This window comes from Hemibagrus wyckioides, linkage group LG02 (assembly GCF_019097595.1).
Source record: "Hemibagrus wyckioides isolate EC202008001 linkage group LG02, SWU_Hwy_1.0, whole genome shotgun sequence".
Taxonomy (NCBI): Eukaryota; Metazoa; Chordata; class Actinopteri; order Siluriformes; family Bagridae; genus Hemibagrus; species Hemibagrus wyckioides.
In genome coordinates this window covers 25,681,155-25,695,605 of record NC_080711.1, presented here as the reverse complement: position 1 = coordinate 25,695,605, position 14,451 = coordinate 25,681,155, and positions in this window count along the sequence as shown.

The following is a 14,451-nucleotide window of genomic DNA, read 5'->3' as shown; positions in this document are numbered from 1 at the left end:
TGACCTTCTGCAGGTGGAAGAATTCCTGCTGGTTTGCAGGTGAAGGATCATCACACCAAATATTAATGTGGTTTAGATTTTTTTTCTGTTCGCTCACTTTGCATTTTGTAGATGAACAAAAAGAAACAATTTAAATCTATATTTTTAAAAGCATTATTACTTTATTGTTTTTCTTCACATGTATCTAAAATTTTTGCACATTACTGTATATAAATACACACACTATACTGCCACAAGTATTGGGACACCCCTCCAGATCATTGAGTTCAGGTGTTGTTTTTCAGGGGTTGGGCTCGGCCCCTTAGTTCCAGTGAAAGGAACTCTTAATGCTTCAGCTTCATACCAAGACATTTTGGACAATTTCATGCTCTTTGTGGGAACAGTTTGGGGATGACCCCTTCCTGTTCCAACATGACTGCACACCAGTGACCAAAGCAAGGTCCATAAAGACATGGATGAGTGAGTTTGGTGTGGAGGAACTTGACTGGCCTGCACAGAGTCCTGACCTCAACCCCATAGAACACCTTTGGGATGAATTAGAGTGGAGACTGTGAGACAGACCAAAACTGGGACATCTGCCTTTACCTGCACATGAATGTAATATGGCGTTGTCCCGCCCCTTTGCAGCTAAAACAGCTTCATCTCTTCTGGGAAGGCTTTCCACAAGGTTTAGGAGTGTGTTTATGGGAATTTTTGACCATTCTTCTAGAAGCGCATTTGTGAGGTCACACACTGATGTTGGACGAGAAGGTCTGGCTCTCAGTCTTTTCCCCAAGCCGGTCAAGAAGTCTGAAAAAACAAATGCATTTTAGAATAAAATAATTGCAAAGATTTTAATTACTTTTTAAATCTGAAAGTAAATTATTTTCTCACTACAATAAACTTATAGTTCAGTACATTTACATTTCTTCATAATACACTCATGGGTTCATAATAAAGTGCTTAGTAAGTGTATATTACCTATTTTTTTTTTATTATTGAAGTAAATATAGGGACCAAAACCTAATGTACCAAGAAGTAACTGTAGTGTTGTTTATTGTTACTAACACCATATTGGTGGTCCAGCAGTTCACTGCAGTCTTCAAGAAGCTGTTAGACGTGACTGTAGGTCATCACAACTGACTGGACACTAGTCTGACCAGTCTGTGGATAAATGCATTATGTGTAATGTATGATCAGTAGTCTATCAGTACAATCGTTTCAATAACAGCATCACCAAAAATATACTGAATATTATTTAGGAATTATTTCATATTATTTCAGATTTGTCACAGAGAACATTACAGGAGGTCACTCATACCATTTGCAATGACATTGTACAATAGTTTACCTGTGTGTGACCGCTGATAGCACTTTGACAATTCACTACTACTAATAACTTATTGTTTTTTTTTTAATTAAAGGGTTTCTTATTTCCTATTACTCTTAGATTTTTGTATATATATATATACAAAATATATGGCATAATTTCCACTTTTCAATTTCCCATTTTTGCCCCCCCCCCACTTCTCAAATTGGTTTGTTATGATTTTTTTTATCAGCATGCCATCATCACTGCGGAGAAGCAGGACCCAGCAGGACACAGAGAGTCTGTCTGTGTCGATGCACACGTCCACGTCCAAGAATGCCACGTGCACATGCTAACACTAGCTGACTTAAAGGTATAATGAACAAGTGTAATGAACAGGTGTAATGAACAAGTGTAATGAACAGGTGTAATGAACAGGTGTAATGAACAGGTGTAATGAACAGGTATAATGAACAGGTGTAATGAACAGGTGTAATGAACAGGTGTAATGAACAGGTGTAATGAACAGGTGTAATGAACAAGTGTAATGAACAGGTGTAATGAACAGGTGTAATGAACAGGTATAATGAACAGGTGTAATGAACAGGTGTAATGAACAGGTATAATGAACAGGTGTAATGAACAGGTGTAATGAACAGGTATAATGAACAGGTGTAGTGAACAGGTATAATGAACAGGTGTAATGAACAGGTATAATGAACAGGTATAATGAACAGGTGTAGTGAACAGGTATAATGAACAGGTGTAGTGAACAGGTATAATGAACAGGTGTAATGAACAGGTATAATGAACAGGTATAATGAACAGGTGTAGTGAACAGGTATAATGAACAGGTGTAATGAACAAGTGTAATGAACAGGTGTAATGAACAAGTGTAATGAACAGGTGTAATGAACAGGTGTAATGAACAGGTGTAATGAACAGGTGTAATGAACAAGTGTAATGAACAGGTGTAATGAACAGGTATAATGAACAGGTGTAATGAACAAGTGTAATGAACAAGTGTAATGAACAGGTATAATGAACAGGTATAATGAACAGGTGTAATGAACAGGTGTAATGAACAGGTGTAATGAACAGGTATAATGAACAGGTGTAATGAACAAGTGTAATGAACAGGTGTAATGAACAGGTATAATGAACAGGTATAATGAACAAGTGTAATGAACAGGTGTAATGAACAGGTGTAATGAACAGGTATAATGAACAGGTATAATGAACAGGTGTAATGAACAGGTATAATGAACAGGTGTAATGAACAGGTGTAATGAACAGGTGTAATGAACAGGTGTAATGAACAGGTATAATGAACAGGTGTAATGAACAGGTGTAATGAACAGGTGTAATGAACAGGTGTAATGAACAAGTGTAATGAACAGGTGTAATGAACAGGTGTAATGAACAGGTGTAATGAACAAGTGTAATGAACAAGTGTAATGAACAAGTGTAATGAACAGGTGTAATGAACAGGTGTAATGAACAGGTGTAATGAACAAGTGTAATGAACAAGTGTAATGAACAGGTGTAATGAACAGGTGTAATGAACAAGTGTAATGAACAGGTGTAATGAACAAGTGTAATGAACAGGTATAATGAACAGGTGTAATGAACAAGTGTAATGAACAGGTGTAATGAACAGGTGTAATGAACAAGTGTAATGAACAGGTGTAATGAACAGGTGTAATGAACAGGTGTAATGAACAGGTGTAATGAACAGGTGTAATGAACAGGTGTAATGAACAGGTGTAATGAACAAGTGTAATGAACAGGTGTAATGAACAAGTGTAATGAACAGGTGTAATGAACAGGTGTAATGAACAGGTATAATGAACAGGTGTAATGAACAGGTGTAATGAACAAGTATAATGAACAGGTCTAATGAACAAGTATAATGAACAGGTATAATGAACAGGTCTAATGAACAAGTATAATGGACAGGTATAATGGACAGGTGTAATGGACAGGTGTAATGAACAGGTGTAATGAACAGGTGTAATGAACAGGTATAATGAACAGGTGTAATGAACAGGTGTAATGAACAGGTGTAATGAACAGGTGTAATGAACAGGTGTAATGAACAGGTGTAATGAACAGGTGTAATGAACAGGTGTAATGAACAGGTGTAATGAACAGGTGTAATGAACAGGTGTAATGAACAAGTGTAATGAACAGGTGTAATGAACAGGTGTAATGAACAGGTGTAATGAACAAGTGTAATGAACAGGTGTAATGAACAGGTGTAATGAACAAGTGTAATGAACAAGTGTAATGAACAGGTGTAATGAACAGGTGTAATGAACAAGTGTAATGAACAAGTGTAATGAACAGGTGTAATGAACAGGTGTAATGAACAGGTGTAATGAACAAGTGTAATGAACAGGTGTAATGAACAGGTGTAATGAACAGGTGTAATGAACAAGTGTAATGAACAAGTGTAATGAACAAGTGTAATGAACAGGTGTAATGAACAGGTGTAATGAACAAGTGTAATGAACAGGTGTAATGAACAAGTGTAATGAACAGGTATAATGAACAGGTATAATGAACAAGTGTAATGAACAGGTATAATGAACAGGTGTAATGAACAAGTGTAATGAACAGGTGTAATGAACAAGTGTAATGAACAGGTGTAATGAACAAGTGTAATGAACAGGTATAATGAACAGGTGTAATGAACAGGTGTAATGAACAGGTGTAATGAACAAGTGTAATGAACAGGTGTAATGAACAGGTGTAATGAACAAGTGTAATGAACAGGTGTAATGAACAAGTGTAATGAACAGGTATAATGAACAGGTATAATGAACAAGTGTAATGAACAGGTATAATGAACAGGTGTAATGAACAAGTGTAATGAACAGGTGTAATGAACAGGTGTAATGAACAGGTGTAATGAACAAGTGTAATGAACAGGTGTAATGAACAAGTGTAATGAACAAGTGTAATGAACAGGTGTAATGAACAGGTGTAATGAACAAGTGTAATGAACAGGTGTAATGAACAGGTGTAATGAACAGGTGTAATGAACAAGTGTAATGAACAGGTGTAATGAACAAGTGTAATGAACAGGTGTAATGAACAAGTGTAATGAACAGGTGTAATGAACAGGTGTAATGAACAGGTATAATGAACAGGTGTAATGAACAGGTGTAATGAACAGGTGTAATGAACAGGTATAATGAACAGGTGTAATGAACAAGTGTAATGAACAGGTGTAATGAACAGGTATAATGAACAGGTGTAATGAACAAGTGTAATGAACAGGTGTAATGAACAGGTGTAATGAACAGGTATAATGAACAGGTATAATGAACAGGTGTAATGAACAGGTGTAATGAACAGGTGTAATGAACAGGTGTAATGAACAGGTGTAATGAACAGGTGTAATGAACAGGTATAATGAACAGGTGTAATGAACAGGTGTAATGAACAGGTGTAATGAACAGGTGTAATGAACAAGTGTAATGAACAGGTGTAATGAACAGGTGTAATGAACAGGTGTAATGAACAAGTGTAATGAACAGGTGTAATGAACAGGTGTAATGAACAAGTGTAATGAACAAGTGTAATGAACAGGTGTAATGAACAGGTGTAATGAACAAGTGTAATGAACAAGTGTAATGAACAGGTGTAATGAACAGGTGTAATGAACAGGTGTAATGAACAAGTGTAATGAACAGGTGTAATGAACAGGTGTAATGAACAGGTGTAATGAACAAGTGTAATGAACAGGTGTAATGAACAAGTGTAATGAACAGGTGTAATGAACAGGTGTAATGAACAGGTGTAATGAACAGGTGTAATGAACAAGTGTAATGAACAGGTATAATGAACAGGTGTAATGAACAGGTGTAATGAACAGGTATAATGAACAAGTGTAATGAACAGGTATAATGAACAGGTGTAATGAACAGGTGTAATGAACAGGTGTAATGAACAAGTGTAATGAACAGGTGTAATGAACAGGTGTAATGAACAGGTGTAATGAACAGGTGTAATGAACAAGTGTAATGAACAGGTGTAATGAACAGGTGTAATGAACAAGTGTAATGAACAGGTGTAATGAACAAGTGTAATGAACAGGTATAATGAACAGGTGTAATGAACAGGTGTAATGAACAGGTATAATGAACAAGTGTAATGAACAGGTGTAATGAACAGGTGTAATGAACAGGTGTAATGAACAAGTGTAATGAACAGGTGTAATGAACAGGTATAATGAACAAGTGTAATGAACAGGTGTAATGAACAGGTGTAATGAACAGGTGTAATGAACAAGTGTAATGAACAGGTGTAATGAACAGGTGTAATGAACAGGTGTAATGAACAGGTGTAATGAACAGGTGTAATGAACAGGTGTAATGAACAGGTGTAATGAACAAGTGTAATGAACAGGTGTAATGAACAAGTGTAATGAACAGGTGTAATGAACAGGTGTAATGAACAGGTGTAATGAACAGGTGTAATGAACAAGTGTAATGAACAGGTGTAATGAACAGGTGTAATGAACAGGTGTAATGAACAAGTGTAATGAACAGGTGTAATGAACAGGTGTAATGAACAGGTGTAATGAACAAGTGTAATGAACAAGTGTAATGAACAGGTGTAATGAACAAGTGTAATGAACAGGTGTAATGAACAAGTGTAATGAACAAGTGTAATGAACAGGTGTAATGAACAAGTGTAATGAACAAGTGTAATGAACAAGTGTAATGAACAGGTATAATGAACAGGTGTAATGAACAGGTGTAATGAACAGGTGTAATGAACAGGTGTAATGAACAAGTGTAATGAACAGGTGTAATGAACAAGTGTAGTGAACAGGTATAATGAACAGGTGTAATGAACAGGTATAATGAACAGGTGTAATGAACAAGTGTAATGAACAAGTGTAATGAACAGGTGTAATGAACAAGTGTAATGAACAAGTGTAATGAACAGGTGTAATGAACAGGTGTAATGAACAGGTGTAATGAACAAGTGTAATGAACAGGTGTAATGAACAAGTGTAATGAACAGGTGTAATGAACAGGTGTAATGAACAGGTGTAATGAACAAGTGTAATGAACAAGTGTAATGAACAGGTGTAATGAACAGGTGTAATGAACAGGTGTAATGAACAAGTGTAATGAACAAGTGTAATGAACAGGTGTAATGAACAGGTGTAATGAACAGGTGTAATGAACAGGTGTAATGAACAAGTGTAATGAACAGGTGTAATGAACAGGTGTAATGAACAGGTGTAATGAACAGGTGTAATGAACAAGTGTAATGAACAAGTGTAATGAACAGGTGTAATGAACAGGTGTAATGAACAAGTGTAATGAACAAGTGTAATGAACAAGTGTAATGAACAGGTGTAATGAACAGGTGTAATGAACAGGTGTAATGAACAGGTGTAATGAACAGGTGTAATGAACAGGTGTAATGAACAGGTGTAATGAACAGGTGTAATGAACAAGTGTAATGAACAGGTATAATGAACAGGTGTAATGAACAGGTGTAATGAACAGGTATAATGAACAAGTGTAATGAACAGGTGTAATGAACAGGTGTAATGAACAGGTGTAATGAACAGGTGTAATGAACAAGTGTAATGAACAGGTGTAATGAACAGGTATAATGAACAAGTGTAATGAACAGGTGTAATGAACAGGTGTAATGAACAGGTGTAATGAACAAGTGTAATGAACAGGTATAATGAACAGGTGTAATGAACAGGTGTAATGAACAGGTGTAATGAACAAGTGTAATGAACAGGTGTAATGAACAGGTGTAATGAACAGGTGTAATGAACAGGTGTAATGAACAAGTGTAATGAACAGGTGTAATGAACAGGTGTAATGAACAGGTGTAATGAACAAGTGTAATGAACAGGTGTAATGAACAGGTGTAATGAACAGGTGTAATGAACAGGTGTAATGAACAAGTGTAATGAACAGGTGTAATGAACAGGTGTAATGAACAGGTGTAATGAACAAGTGTAATGAACAGGTGTAATGAACAGGTGTAATGAACAGGTGTAATGAACAGGTATAATGAACAGGTGTAATGAACAGGTGTAATGAACAGGTGTAATGAACAGGTGTAATGAACAAGTGTAATGAACAGGTGTAATGAACAAGTGTAATGAACAGGTGTAATGAACAGGTGTAATGAACAAGTGTAATGAACAGGTGTAATGAACAGGTGTAATGAACAGGTGTAATGAACAAGTGTAATGAACAGGTGTAATGAACAGGTGTAATGAACAGGTGTAATGAACAGGTATAATGAACAGGTGTAATGAACAGGTGTAATGAACAAGTGTAGTGAACAGGTGTAATGAACAAGTGTAATGAACAGGTGTAATGAACAAGTGTAGTGAACAGGTGTAATGAACAAGTGTAATGAACAAGTGTAATGAACAGGTGTAATGAACAGGTGTAATGAACAGGTGTAATGAACAAGTGTAATGAACAGGTGTAATGAACAAGTGTAATGAACAGGTATAATGAACAGGTGTAATGAACAGGTGTAATGAACAAGTGTAGTGAACAAGTGTAATGAACAGGTGTAATGAACAAGTGTAGTGAACAGGTATAATGAACAGGTGTAATGAACAGGTATAATGAACAGGTGTAATGAACAGGTGTAATGAACAGGTGTAATGAACAGGTGTAATGAACAGGTGTAATGAACAGGTATAATGAACAGGTGTAATGAACAGGTATAATGAACAGGTGTAATGAACAGGTGTAATGAACAGGTGTAATGAACAAGTGTAATGAACAGGTGTAATGAACAGGTGTAATGAACAGGTGTAATGAACAAGTGTAATGAACAGGTGTAATGAACAAGTGTAATGAACAGGTGTAATGAACAAGTGTAGTGAACAGGTGTAATGAACAAGTGTAATGAACAAGTGTAATGAACAGGTATAATGAACAGGTGTAATGAACAGGTGTAATGAACAAGTGTAATGAACAGGTGTAATGAACAGGTGTAATGAACAGGTGTAATGAACAGGTATAATGAACAGGTATAATGAACAGGTATAATGAACAGGTGTAATGAACAGGTATAATGAACAGGTATAATGAACAGGTGTAATGAACAGGTGTAATGAACAAGTTGGTTGATTCAGTAAATTAGCTCAGGTCAGGATTATTATACTTTCATGAAGATTCTGTGTAGCATGAAAACGAGTTGACTTTAAACCGCGTGTTTTCTCTCAGCTCTGTGTGACCAGCAGACTCTGGATGTTAGTTTAATGTTAGACTCAATATGATCATAACTCAGTGGTTTTCATATCAGAGGACAGATGAGGTGGACAGTTAGGACACATGGAGAGATGGGATTGAATGGACAGATGGAGGACAATGAAAAATGTTCTTTATATTATATTAATGTTTGTTTTTTTATGATTGTGAGATTGTGTGAGAATCCTGTGTCCTGTACTAAATCAGTAGTGTACCTATAGTCTTATTAATGTTCCATCCTTTTGGATTACAGCAGTAAGGAGTACAGAAGATCATTAACTAGAAGAAGAAGTGATCATTAACTAAGAGTGGTGTTTATTCATGAGAGACAATTATTAAATTAATGATCAACATTTTCATATAATTCCATATTAATGTAGCTGCTGTCTATCTGCACTTGATATTACACAGTAGTGCTGTAACACACACACACACACACACACACACACACAGAGTTTATAAAAGCTTTTAGATTTTTCTATTCTAAACTCCTGTGGTTTGGTGGGCGTGTCTCTGACAGACGTCCTGTACAAGTCATTCATTTTACATTTTCAGCTACAGCAGTCAGTTTAAAATAAAAGTTTGTTTAACAGCACAAATTGAGTCTCTCATTATTTACATTTTATTCACACAAAAAACATTAATGGTGAACATTTTTGACTTTATAAAATGATTTTCTCAAGTCTTGGTGATCAGCCGCTATTAAAGAATAAAGAAAGTAAGGGATCTTTTTCATATCCATAGTTTACAGTAGTAGCCTACTACCTTTGGCAGAATTTATCATTATAATTATATAGCTTCATTATTTCCTGGATTTTGTATCACCACAGTCCCTAAATGAATGCAATTGCAGGTAATGGGATTCAATTTTTGCACACGGAATTGAATTTCCATATTTCTACAGGGGAAAAAATCTTTATTTGTCACCTAAAAAGTTGTACACAGTAGGACATGTAGTGAAATGCTTATTTTTTGTTCGTGCCGAGTTTTTGCGTTCAAAGCGAGTTCTGTCTTTTAACATCAAACACGTCCCATTCTATATTTTTTTTACTGTTAATATTATCATCACTTTAGATATAGTGTAAGTTAAACCAATGAATCATGCCCGGCAAAAACAGAGCAAATGAATCGATATAAATGGTAACTGCGACCAAAACTAATGGCTGACAAACCACGTGGTCAACAATAAAGTTAGGCAAATGAACGAGCGTACTGACCTGCACGCTGCCGAAAGGTTAAAGAGAAGTGTAAATAAATGTAAATATATCTATTACAAGGGGAAATATGGATCGGGATCGTGAATTGTGCACACAAGGACCTTGTGCTGTCACTTGTCATGTGACTATGCTTCAGCCATTGGGTTTTATTCCCCACCCCAACCCCTTGCTTTGGCCAATGGGTGTTATTCCCGCTTCAGAATGTTTAGGACTTTTGTTAGGAATCGTTTGAAGTGTGTTAGGACTTGGGAATAATGATGGGAAGTTCGGATCATTTTACTGATTCGGTTCTTTGAATCTCGTTCAGCAAAATGAGCGAATCTTTTTTCGAGTCATTTCGTTCACTTCAGCAGAATGTAATTAAAATGTTCCATGTTAATTCCCTAACACTCACGCAAATATGGATCACATTTCGAATAAGAAAGAACTGTCATATTATAAGTAATATCTTACCTGTGTCTTGAGGCTATGCAGTCTGTTACTTCATCACCTCACCTCCGGATTTTTTGGGTCGAATTCGTTCGTTCTTTTGTCACGTAACATCCTAAACTAAGCTCTGCCATGCCGTCTCCTGTATACCCAACAGAATGATTCATCTCACGCGCCTTCGGTTCGAGGCAGTTTGTTCATCACGTGACAGCCCCATATGGCACCGCAGTCTGAGCCGGAAACAGAAAAGATTCGTTTATATAACATGTATATAATATGTTCATGTTGTTGATTCATGTTGTTCGTTCCTTTGGATTCACGTTGTTCGTTCCTGTAATGTGAATGCTTCCCGTCTCTGTATCTTATGACAAATACAATATTACATTAATATTATTGACTTAATAAGGTATTAAATGATAAAACTATCAGATATCATAAAATTATCAAAATATTTGTGCAATAAACATTTTCTGAAAAATAATAATTCTGTCAGTCTCCTTTATTATTGTTTAATATTTCTTGAGTATATGTGTGGTGTGAGAGGGTTTTTTAAAAATAAATAAATAAATAAATCCACATTTTACTTGGAAATGCTAATTTGCCTGTTCTGTCTTTATCTGTAAACAAATACTACTTATTAAAATAAACTAAACCTGCAAACATAAAGTACCTATTGTTGTTTATTTTGCCACCAATTGTGCATTTGCTGGTATAATACTGATAACTCATAAACTCATAAATGACACAGGGGCATAACAGAAAAGCAAATAACACTATTAATGTAAATAATTAATATTAGCTTAATTCATTAAGGTTATGTTTAGGTCAGATTCGGCATATAAGTTGTTACCTAATTTTAAATAAAACAGGTAAAATGGGGAGTTAAAACTGGAGTTAAAATGGTCAATAGTCAAATGTAATGTGCTCGGGTCATCAAGGGTTCAGTTGAAGTGCAACTGTCACTCAAGGCTGTCACCAAGGGAACAGTGACCCTTCCACACCCACCCCCTATTGTTTTGCACTAGGTGAGGGGCAGAGAAGACACTTCAAATGGATTTTAACACATTAGGAGAATGAGCACCAGAAAAAGGAGTGATGTTTGGACTCATTTTGTTGCAGTTTCTAACACTGAAGCAAAATGCAACATATGCAAAAAAAATAAAATTCCCCTAAAGGAGGAAGCACTTCAAATTTGAGAAGACACCTTAAATCCTCAGATCCAACTGTGCTGTTAGAACAAGTTAGAACAGAGGTTGAAGATGGTGGCTCTTCTGGAGCTGTTTCTACCACCAGTGCTTCTACAGCTGGTGCTGCAACTGCTTTGACCAGTGGGCTGACCACATTTACAGGATCCAGTATGACAGCAGCACCCAGCACTATCCAAGGACCAGCCAAGCCAAGGAGGTCACAAACTTCTATGAGCAGTTTTGTGATAAGACCAATGGATCCTCTAAGACAAAGCAAACTAGACGAGGCTCTGGTCAAAATGATTGCTTGTGACTTTCAGCCATTATTCTATTGTGGAGGATAGGGGCTTTAAGGAGTATTCAAATCTTCTGGACCCATCATACAGTCTACCAAGCAGAAAAACACTGTCAAAAATGCCTAGGCTGTATGAAAAATTAAGAGCAGATATAATGGACAAAATCAAGTGTGCCTCTGCTGTATGTCTCACAACAGACTGCTGAACTTCTGTGACTACCACAAGTTACCTCGCCTGACTTGTCATTTCATAGAGAATTTTCAGATAACCTCCTATCTCCTGGACTGCTTTGTCTTGACCCTAACCCTAACCCTAGACAGACACACTGCTGCTCACCAAGTGAGCTGACCAGGGTTACAAATGAGTGGGGTGTGGGTGACAAAATTGTTGCTTGTGTTACAGACAATGCCAGCAACATGGTTTCAGCCCTTAGAGACCACCTCCACTGGGACCACATACCTTGTTTTGCCCACATGCTGAACTTGATCGTCAGAGCTGCACTGAAGAAGGTACAAGAAATGTTACACAAAGTCAAGGCAATTGTTGAATTCTTCCACAGAAGCACAATTGCTTCTGACAAGCTCAAGGCCACTCAGAGACAGATGGGTCAAGAACCACTGCATTTAAAACAGGATGTGGCCACAAGGTGGAATTCAACATTTTACATGTTGAAAAGATTTCTTGACATCAAGGAGCCGATCATTTCCACCCTGGCACTCACTAATGCACCTCTGCCAACCTGAGCAATGGGAAATAGCCAGAGAAACAATGGATATCATTAAGCCATTTGAGAAGGTTACTAATGAAGTCAGTGCAGAAAAGTAAGTAGTTCAATATTTTTGATTAAAATGTATATTAAAATCACATTTTAAAATCTGTCTCGTGTTGATTTGAGTTTTCTTGTAGTCTTATTATTAATAGAGAAGCATGTGTAATATTAATTTATGACTTTGGTATAATTAATTGTATGCAAACAATTGTTTATTTTCATAGCTATGTGACTGCCTCCAAAGTCATTTTAATGACAAGAGGACTTCAGAGAATTGTTGCACGGAATCAAAGAAATACCTCCAAATTTGAACCCATTAAAAAACTAGTGGACACGCTGATGGCAGAAATGACTCGAAAATGTGGCAGAGTGGAGCTTATTGAGAAGCTGGCTGATGCTACTTGCTTGGACCCGAGGTTCAAAAAGGAAGCATTTGTCAACCACCAGGCTGCAGAGGAAACAGTGATAAGGGTTACAGCAGCTGCAGCAGCTGTTAACCCAACTCAGAGGAGAATCCTCCGGATTCTGGTGTGACTGCCAATACAGGGGCCATGTTTTGGGAAGACTAAGATGAAAGGGTAGCAAGCTTGCGGCCTTCTGCTACCACTTCACATACATCCGATGCAATGATGGAGATGCGGGCATACCTTGCTGAGCCACTCTAACCCTGCATGTCAGACCCTCTGGTATGGTGGAAGAGATGTTCTCCTGTGTACAAAAGCCTTTCTGAGATCATGAAGGAAAGACTTTGGATTGTGGCCACATCTGTGCCATCTGAAAGAATTTTTTCTAAGACTGGCCAGATTATCTCTGATAGAAGAAACAGGCTCAGCCCATCCAAGGCCCGGGAGCTTGTTTTCTTGAATGCAAACATGCCTTAAAGCAGGATCAAAAAATATAGCCAGTGTGTAACAAACCTGTTTATTTTTTTTATTTATTTATTTTATTTTATTTTATTAATTTTTTCATGTAATTATTTAAAAAGCCCAACTTGGGTAATATAGTTTTTAGGCTTTATATTTTGTTTTAAAATTTATATGGATATGGTTATTTGGTTCTGTGGCTGTATAGTGTAATTTATTTTTATTTAAATTTATTTGATTCATTTTTGATAGTTATTCCCTTATTTATTTCTTTTTTGTTTTGTTTTGTAATAATTCAAGAGTGTGTGCAGTGTTATAATAAGCTATATTGCAAAGGTGTATGTTACACAGACAATCTCTAAATAATTTAAAAGCCCAATTTGTTGTGCAATATTGTTTTAGGCTTAATATTGCGAAAAGTTAAATGGTAATGGCTATTAGGCCCTGTGGCTTTATAGTTTGCTTGAGTTTTCATTTATTTTATTTCAATTCATTTTGGGATAGTTATTTCCTTTGCTATAAATCTTTATAAATAAAAATAAACACTAAACAACAATTCAAGAGTCTGTACATTGTTATGATTTGCTATGTTACAAAGGTGTAGGTTACACAGGCAATCTATATTATTAAATAACTGCATATGGATTAAAAACAACACTCAGATTTATGCATGAATTTATACATTTATATTTTCTACACTGCAGGGTTAGCTGATGTTTATTCAGATAAATACTACAAAGAATAAATAAACAGTAAGTTAATAAATAAAATAAAAAAAGTAAGTAGATAAATAAGAAAGAAAGAAAGAAAGAAAGAAAGAAAGAAAGAAAGAAAGAAAGAAAGAAAAGAATGAATGATTTTCTTTTTATTACTCTTTATTAAACTCTTACCATAACCATAATGACAGATATTCACACATTTATAGTCTGTAGGAAATAAAAAGCTATAATGCATCACGTAACAGTAAGAGTAAAAAACTGTAAGGATGTTTGAGAATGAACTCATTTCTGTATCCAATAAAGCGGACATGTCTCGGTACAAACCCGAAGACTCGAAAAGTGAACGAATCTTTTCTGTTTCCGGCTCAGGCTGCATTGCCTTAGCATACGGGGCTGTCACGTGATGAACGAATGAATCGAA